Here is an 8,188-nt window from a genome sequence, read left to right as displayed (position 1 = left end):
CTCTGTTTAATTAGAACCGTAACGCCGTGTTTTACTGCTGATGTTCAGAAACTCCGAGCTGCGGGCCTCCATGTCCCTTCTGCTCCCGCTGTCTGAGCCTCGCTATGTACCCGGCGCCTTGTCCTCTCTTCGTCTCCCTCTTCCGCATTTGGGTCCCAGAAACCGGGTTCTCACAGTGACCCGGACCACAGGGAAATCGCCGAATCATCCAGTCGGGGTCACCGAGCCTGGAGGGTCCCCTTCCAGGGCCAGCCTCCCGGCATCCAGCAACCGTTGGCCCGGACACCCCCGCCAGGCATCCAGCGACCCAGCAAGTACTCACCCGTCTCAGGGCGACCCTGGGCCTCGGGGTGAGAGGTCTCCTTCACTAAAAAGGCTGCCGCCCCTCAATCCTAGACCCGGAGATTCCTTTCACCTGGGAAATCTCCTAATGGCACCCATTGTCATTTTGGTAAGTAAACGGTGGCGTGAGAAATTTTGATGGGGTTAGCTCAGTCATTGGAGATTGTGTCTCAGCTTAGGATCGATGGTTGGAGACCTAACTTGGGAGTAGCACTGCTTTATTCACATGGCCCATCTGATCCTGAATGTTAATTTACTCTGTTCTTCATATTCAGATTTTTATGCCGAATTTCTAGCTCCTACGTCTCCATTGCGGGCCCTAAAAGTCGCTGTTTCACTAAGCTTTGGAACCTGACTCCGGGAAATTTCATTCTTTCGTCCCAAGATCTCAGCCAGAAAGAGAAATTCGCACGGCGGCCTCTTCAAGCACACGGCCTGGGAGCGCGGGTTCTGATCCTCCTCCGCCCCGGCTGAGCTCCCGCGGGACCACGGGGAAGAGGAGCCTGAGCAGCTCTGAGGGCCGAGTCCCTGGCGGTGGGGCTCCCCCTCGTCCCGTCAGAACCCTGCCCCAAGGAGAAGACGCCTTAGGACGCTACCAGAGTTAAAAATGTTCTCTCCTGCTCTTCAGAGCACTTGGGATGAGGTTCCTGATGGGTCGGTCTTGGGAACTAAGATGTCACTCCAGGCACTCAGGAACATAGCTCTGATTTTCATATTTTGCGGCTGAGAGCGCTTAGGAAGGACTGAAAAACACCGCAGTCTTTGAGGACGAGTTTGGAGGACGAGCCGGGAGTGGGGGGTGAGATGACGCCTTCTTGGCTCCTTAGAGTGGATTGGCAGGTAAGGAAACACACAAACTCTGTTTTCCCTTGCAGGCTGGACTGCAGGGCAGGGAATGGAAAATTGGACAGTCGAAGAGTAACAATATTTATGTACAGGTTGGTTGCACGCATTAAAAATTGTTATCCCTAGAGATAAGTGTAGGAAGGGACCAGGGCTCTGCTGTTCACCACCAACTTTGCAGCATATGTAACTTTGATAACAGAGTATAGTGCATAAAAAATTCATTCCTGTTTACAAAGAATTGATCACAACCAGTTACAGGTTTCTTTGTTCCTTCTCCACTTCCACTGCTTCATTGACTAGCCTTATAGGAAAAAAAAATTTGTAAATATGATATTATTTCCATTGATCCTCAGCCCACCGGTTCCCCACCCCCTGAAAGTAGTTGGAACACAGGTGTGCACCACGTGCTGGACTAATTTTTGTATTTTTAGTAGAGATGGATTTCGCCATTTTGGCCAGGCAGGTCTGGAACTCCAGAACTCAAGTGATCCTCCTGCCTGGGCCTCCCTGCACCTCCCTGCTGGGATTACAGGTATGGGCCACCCCACTTCCATCATTTGTATTTTGAATTTAAATATTTTGTAGTCATCGCTCTTCAATGACTGGCTTTTGTTGCATGAGCATGATGGGGTTCAGGACATGCTACTCCAAAATATAACATCTTAGGGTATTGAATATTTTATGCAAAAGGAGTTTGAGTAAACAACAGAAGCAGGAAGGTCACTGTCATCCTCCCCCTGCCCTTCTTCCCTGAAGTCAATTATAAGACCCTTATGTGAGAGGTGCCCTCTCTGTACCCAGAGGAAAGGTGCATCCTGGAGTGTGAAGACCCAGGGACACAGAGAAGAGCCTGAACACAGAGGCCTGGCTACATTTTCCCCAGTTTGTTACTCTTAGATCATACTTTTGTTGTCTTATCATACTTCTCCGTGACTATCCATTCTTCAATAAGACTACTGTTAAAAAACAAACAAACAAAAACAAAACACACACACACACACACACACACACACAAAACACTGAGGTTTAGCTGTTTCCGTGGGCCTTTGTTTCCTTTGGAAGGCGCTCCTGTCGTGTAAAACTTACATTCAATAAACACACATGCTCTTCTCTTGTTGGTCTGTGTTTTGCTGTAAGGGTCTCAGCAGTGAACCGAAGCTGGGTGAGGAAAAGTCCTATTTCCTCCCTTACATGTACAAATGTCTTCCACTGTAAAACTATAAAAATTTTATTGGGGCAGATTTGAAGCAAGAATTTGAATCATTATTCCCCTTTGGATGAGCTGAACAGATGAGCTAATAAACTCCCATCTCCTCCCAGATAGAAATACTTCTCTAGCTCCTTCACTGAAGCTCCTTGAGGGTCAAACCTGCTGGAGATTGAGGGGCCTTCCTGGAACCTCCCAGCTCAGGAGGTTATTGCTGGTGAGAGGATTGCTGCAGTCTCCCTGGGAGGGTGCACGGCCACTGTAAAGTATCACTGCTGTAACTTCAGTACAAATGATTTTCATCACATCTGCTCTTTGTGCAGTGTTGCAGGCAAAATACAAGAGCTAACACGCACATGAGTAACATATGCACATCATCAACTTTGCCTGAAACACAAAGTGCCACGTGTCACGCACAGTTGATGATGTGCATATGTTTACTCATTTAGTCCTTACCTCAGGCAGAGGTCATGCCATCACCTTCATCTTCCATATTAGAAAACTGAGATGCACAAAGACGTCAAGTGACCAACCCAGAGTCACTCAGCCAGCAAAGGAGGATTTGAAGTGAAGGCAGCCTGGCTCCAGAGGACAGTCTCAGAACCACTGCATTTATCCTGCTCCTAACAAAACCACTCTTGCAAAAATTATGACAGTGAGAAAAACCTGGCATAGGAAAACTATGACTGTGAAAGAAATCTGACCTGACTGACTGCATCTTACTTCTAACCTCTGAGCTGCCCTTGTCTATTCCTGGGCATAGGCCAGGCTAACTATAAGAGGAGTTTAATTCCAAGTCTAAGTCTGAAGCAAAGATGATCGCCCCTTCCTGAGACAAACTCCTTCCTATCTTGGGGATCAGACTTCCTTAGCAAAGCTAACAAATTAGGCACGAGATTGGAAATTATGGCTCAGGAGCCATGCAGCCAGAAGCCACGTGATTCCTAAGCTCCCCAACTGTGCTTTTATATAACATTATTAGTATCAAACCTAAGATTTGACAGGGTGTTCAAGGTATTTTTTAGACCCTGCCTTATGATGGACTCGCTGGCACACCCAGACCGGTAAACTGGCTCATCTGGTCCTGTGGCCCTCACCCAGGGACTGACTGAGTGCAGTAAACAAGCTCTGACACTGTGATTTCATCCCCCAAACCAACCAATCCGCTTTGCCCATTCCCTAGCCCCCTGCCTGCCAGACTATCCATAAAACAAAACAAACAACAAAACTCTCGTCTCTGAATTTGGGGGGAGGCAGATTTGAGTAATAATAAACCCCTGTCCTGGTCCCTCAGCTGCCTCTGCTTTTATTAAATTCTTTCTCTATTGTAGAAAGCCTGCTGTTCTCAGCTCCATTGGCTTTTCTGGGCAACCAGCAAGATAAATCTACAGGCCAGTTACACTAATAAAAGAGAAACACAAATGGTAAGCATGCTTGAAAAGAAATGTAAGTCTGTGTATTTCTTTTGAAGAAACACAAAAGGAGGAGGAATGATGAGACAGGCAATACACTGTCCTAAATATTTTCATGATTTTCCTGCCTCCCCCATTTCCTACTTATCTCAACAACTGCTCCCCAGAAACCTTCAGCTTAAACAGGGTCCTGCCAGAACTGGGTTTGTCCTTCCCTTTACATTTTCCTCTCACCTGCCCCACACCCCTTCCAAATCTAATCTGTTCTTTCACTTCCAGGCCATTGAGTTTTCCATTTAAAAATATAGAAGATACAGAAAGAAAAAGATAACCAGTCATCCATATTCCCATCACCTGGAATTAAGTACTGTTCACATATGTACATATTTTTCTTCCAATTTTAAAGTTACTCTCATTTTTCTAAAAATTATACATGCTTAGCATAGACCATACCACCAATACAGAAAAAGTGCAGATACGTAAAATTTCTGATCACCTTAAGTTCAAAATAACTTTTGTTAACATTAGGGCAACACTGATCAAGTCATGTTCTTCTGGTATATCTACAGAGAGAAAAATGTGTATTTTAGCTAGACTGTCCCCCGCCCACACACCCACAAAAGAAAAAATAGAATAAAGAAAACTATATATATATATGGGAGTTATATGTATTTTTTATATATATATATATGTGTTTTTGTAAAATTGAGCTTAGACTGTATTTTCATTTTACAAATATTCCATTTAATAGTGCATGAATTTAACTGAAGACAAAGAGATAGGAACACAAATGAAGGAATTCCTGAACTCCCAATCACATTTCGAGAGACACTTTTCTAAAAGAATCTTCTAAAGCTAAATGCACATGAAATTAAGTAGAATGCATTATGATCTGCAGTGGTTTTATTTTTGTTGTTGTTGTGTGTTTGTGTGTTTGTTTTTTGAGACGGAGTCTTGCTCTGTCACCCAGGCTGAAGTGCAGTGGTGTGATCTCGGCTTACTGCGACCTCCGCCTCCCAGGTTCAAGCGATTCTCCTGCCTCAGCCTCCCAAGTAGCTGCGACTACAGGTTCTCGCCACCACACCCAGCTAATTTTTGTATTTTTAGTAGAGATGGGCTTTCCTTATGCTGACCAGGATGGTTTGGATCTCTTGACCTCGTGATCCGTCCACCTAGGCCTCCCAGCGTGCTGGGATTATAGGCATGAGCCACTGCACCTGGCCTTTTTTTTCTTTTCTTTTCTTTTTTTTTTCGCGTGGCATCACACACTCTGTCACCCAGACTGGAGTGTAGTGGTGTGAGCTAGGCTCACTGCAACTTCCACCTCCCAGGTTCAAGAGATTCTGCTGCCTCAGCCTCCCAAGTAGCTGGGATTACAGGCAGCCACAACCACGCCCAGCTAATTTTTTTTTCTTTTTTTTTTTTGTATTTTTAGTAGAGATGAGGTTTCACCATGTTGACCCCTCTGGCTTCAAACTCCTGACCTCAGGTGATCTGCCTGCCTCAGTCTCCCAGAGTGCTAGGATAAAGGCGTGAGCCACCGCGCCCAACCTGCAGTGGTTTTCTTATTACTTTTTACAATCAAATTGATTAAGGCATTGGTTGAATATGATACAATGCATTCATTTCAAATTTGATGACATGTCTATTACTCCAAAAGGTCCTCCTGTGCCCTTTGCAGTCAGTCCCCTCGACTCCCTGTCCCCAGCAATCAATGATGTAGTTTCTGTCACTATACAGGTTAGTTTCACCTGTTCTAGAAATTCAGCTTCATGGCACCGCACAGAATGCACTCTTTTCATCACTCAGCATGAGGTTTTTGTGATTCACCCATGCCATCTCATGCTTCCATGACTTGTCCCATCTTCCATTGGATGAATATATCACAATAGGTCCATTCACCTCTTGATACATATGAACCGTTTCCAGTTTGGGGACTATTGTAAACAAAGCTGCTAGGAACAAGTTCTTTTTGTGAATATATATTCTGTAAATTCCATTTGTCATTCTTTAGTTTTAACTTATTTTGTAGAAGGATGTCACCTTCACAAGTACAAAATTCATGCAAATGTGTTTTGAAAAATGTTGAGGCCTGAAGCAGAAGTCCACACAATTTTCTTTACTATATTTCATAATTAAGGGGGAAAAACCTTATCTGGGATATTGTTTCCTATCAGCAAACCCTTAATGTAAGCCACACACGATGCTAGCTGTACTATTAGATTGTCTTCTGTAATCTGTGCAATAACTCTAATAGCACATTATTATTTTCATGTAACACTTTCCAACTGGAGGCCTAGCAAATTGAAGGACGTGGCCCAAGGTCAAACAGAAGGCAAGTGGCAGCGCCAGGACTGGAAGAAGGCCTTTCCAAAGGCAGACAGAAGCTCACGTCTTTGTCAGAACCTCGGTATTTCTGATGCGCCTGGAAGCCAATATCCAAGCAGTTCTCAGCCACTGGATTGGTGGGCTGCTTTTGCTCAGAAACTCCTCAATTAGGAATCCCAAGCATACCTTAGTGATGACGGTCCCGAAACAAAGGACATTTCTTAAACATTCTAAGAACCCGTTTGCTCGTCAGTAACGCAATGAAAGTTGTTTTCAGTCTTTGTTCATATATTTTATATTTGAGCAAGGCAATGTCCGCTGCTGGGGTGAGAAGTAAATGGCTCGTCTTCCTCAAACTAGATCAGTCCGTAGGACGTACGGCTTCCACTCGCAGTATCCTGAACACTCGCTGGGCGTCCTGTGCGTTCTAGCTGGTTTTCTTTGCAGCCGCGGGTTTCTGCACCTCACCCGGGTCGGGATGGCAGAGGCTTCTCGGGACGCGCGGATCTACGAGTGCCGTCCCCAGGGTAGCCACCAGGGGACGCCATAGGCCTTCCTGCCGTGGTCCGCCTTGCCTTTTCCGTTTGGGCCAGGTAGTTTCTATTGACCAGGACATTACAGATCAGAAGTGGGTGGGGTCAGAAAACACAACCTGGGAGAGGCTGGCAAAATGCCCAGAACCGCCAGCCTGGGTTTTTTTCACTAGGCCTGCGGTTTTCTTCTGTAGTGCAATTCTCGTGCTCATGTAGTGCAGGGACTGGGAGTTAAAAAGATGAATTTACAATGCCATTTGAGAAGGAGTATTAAGGAAACGTCCGAATTTGCAGGGTACTGATGCATGTCAAGCGCAAAACGCAGGTTGAGAGAGAGCTAGGTATTCTCTGTCCATGAAGGAGATAAGCGAGGGCCTGAAGGAAAGAGGGACGAGGAAGGACACTGGTGCCAGAGATAGGAAAGGGCTGCTTGGAGGTGGGAAGGATGGGTCGGGATGCTATCTAGAAAGTTGCCTGGCAATGGATATTGGATGTAGAAGCGAGACATCAAACAAGAAGCTGTCGCTTAAATGAGGTCTGAAAAAAGACTAGATATGTAAACCGCAGGAGACAGCGGACACGGCTCCGCATAAAATTTTCCGCCGCTTTTTATTTCAGGGAGGATCGTAGCGCATTTTGCCAAGACAGGTGAGACTGCGGTTCTGACCAGCGAGCCTCGAGATGAATTGAGTTAGGACACCTGGGCGCCGGCAGACCTGTTCCCCTCCACAAAGTAAGAGTGTTATGAGAACACATTCCCCGCTAGCACAGAAATCCTACAAACTCCTGTAGGGACTGCGGTTAGAAGCAGAGACTGTGTAAAAGGTGACTGGGAGCTAGGGAAAAAATACTGAGATTTTTGCAGAGCGTGAGACCCCAAAAAACTGGAAACCATGGACCAATCTCTGCAACAGTTAACCTCAAGTAGAAACGAAGAAACCGTGCGGTCGACTCGAACGGGAGCGACATATTGCTTCCTGTTTCCCTGCCATCCGGCTACAAAAATAACAACACCGCGGAAACTACACGCTAACGAAAACAAAAAAACAGATTCCTCGTTGCAACCTGCTTTTAGCACTACAAAATTCAGGGGAAAGCGCGAACGCAGTCCCCCACTACCACAAATTATGCAGTCGAGTTTCCCACATTTGGGGAAATCGCAGGGGTCAGCACATCCGGAGTGCAATGGATAAGCCTCGCCCTGGGAAAACCACCTTCGTGATCATGGTATCTCCCCTGCCAGGTAAGTATGAGTTCCGACACCTCCGCCCTGCCACAGATCCATACGCCTCACCCTTTACACACACGGTCACTTGCCCCGCGCACCCCAACCCTCACACCACCCATGCCACTCCCAGCTCTCCTAGCCCTGACACACAGCTGGGACTCTCATGTCCAACCGGAGGTCCTGGACTTGTTCCCAAAGCAGGAGAAATCCTTCGTTGCGAAGCAGCGGCCCCTGAGCTGCCTCATCTACATAGGAATCGCCCTATCCGTGATGTCACCGACAGCGCCTTTCC

General features: G+C 46.3%; 1 non-coding gene across 1 annotated transcript; it reads right to left on the bottom strand.

Moving 5' to 3' along the window:
- Positions 1-7,755: 7,755 nt before the first annotated feature.
- LOC119624671 (U1 spliceosomal RNA) lies at positions 7,756-7,919 on the bottom strand. The gene has a single exon (XR_005240821.1). It is a non-coding gene; the product is annotated as a U1 spliceosomal RNA (small nuclear RNA).
- Positions 7,920-8,188: the final 269 nt, after the last annotated feature.

This window comes from Chlorocebus sabaeus, chromosome 20 (genome assembly GCF_047675955.1).
Source record: "Chlorocebus sabaeus isolate Y175 chromosome 20, mChlSab1.0.hap1, whole genome shotgun sequence".
NCBI lineage: Eukaryota > Metazoa > Chordata > Mammalia > Primates > Cercopithecidae > Chlorocebus > Chlorocebus sabaeus.
Note: the sequence above shows the minus strand (reverse complement) of the source record. Positions and strands in the feature narration are given on the sequence as shown.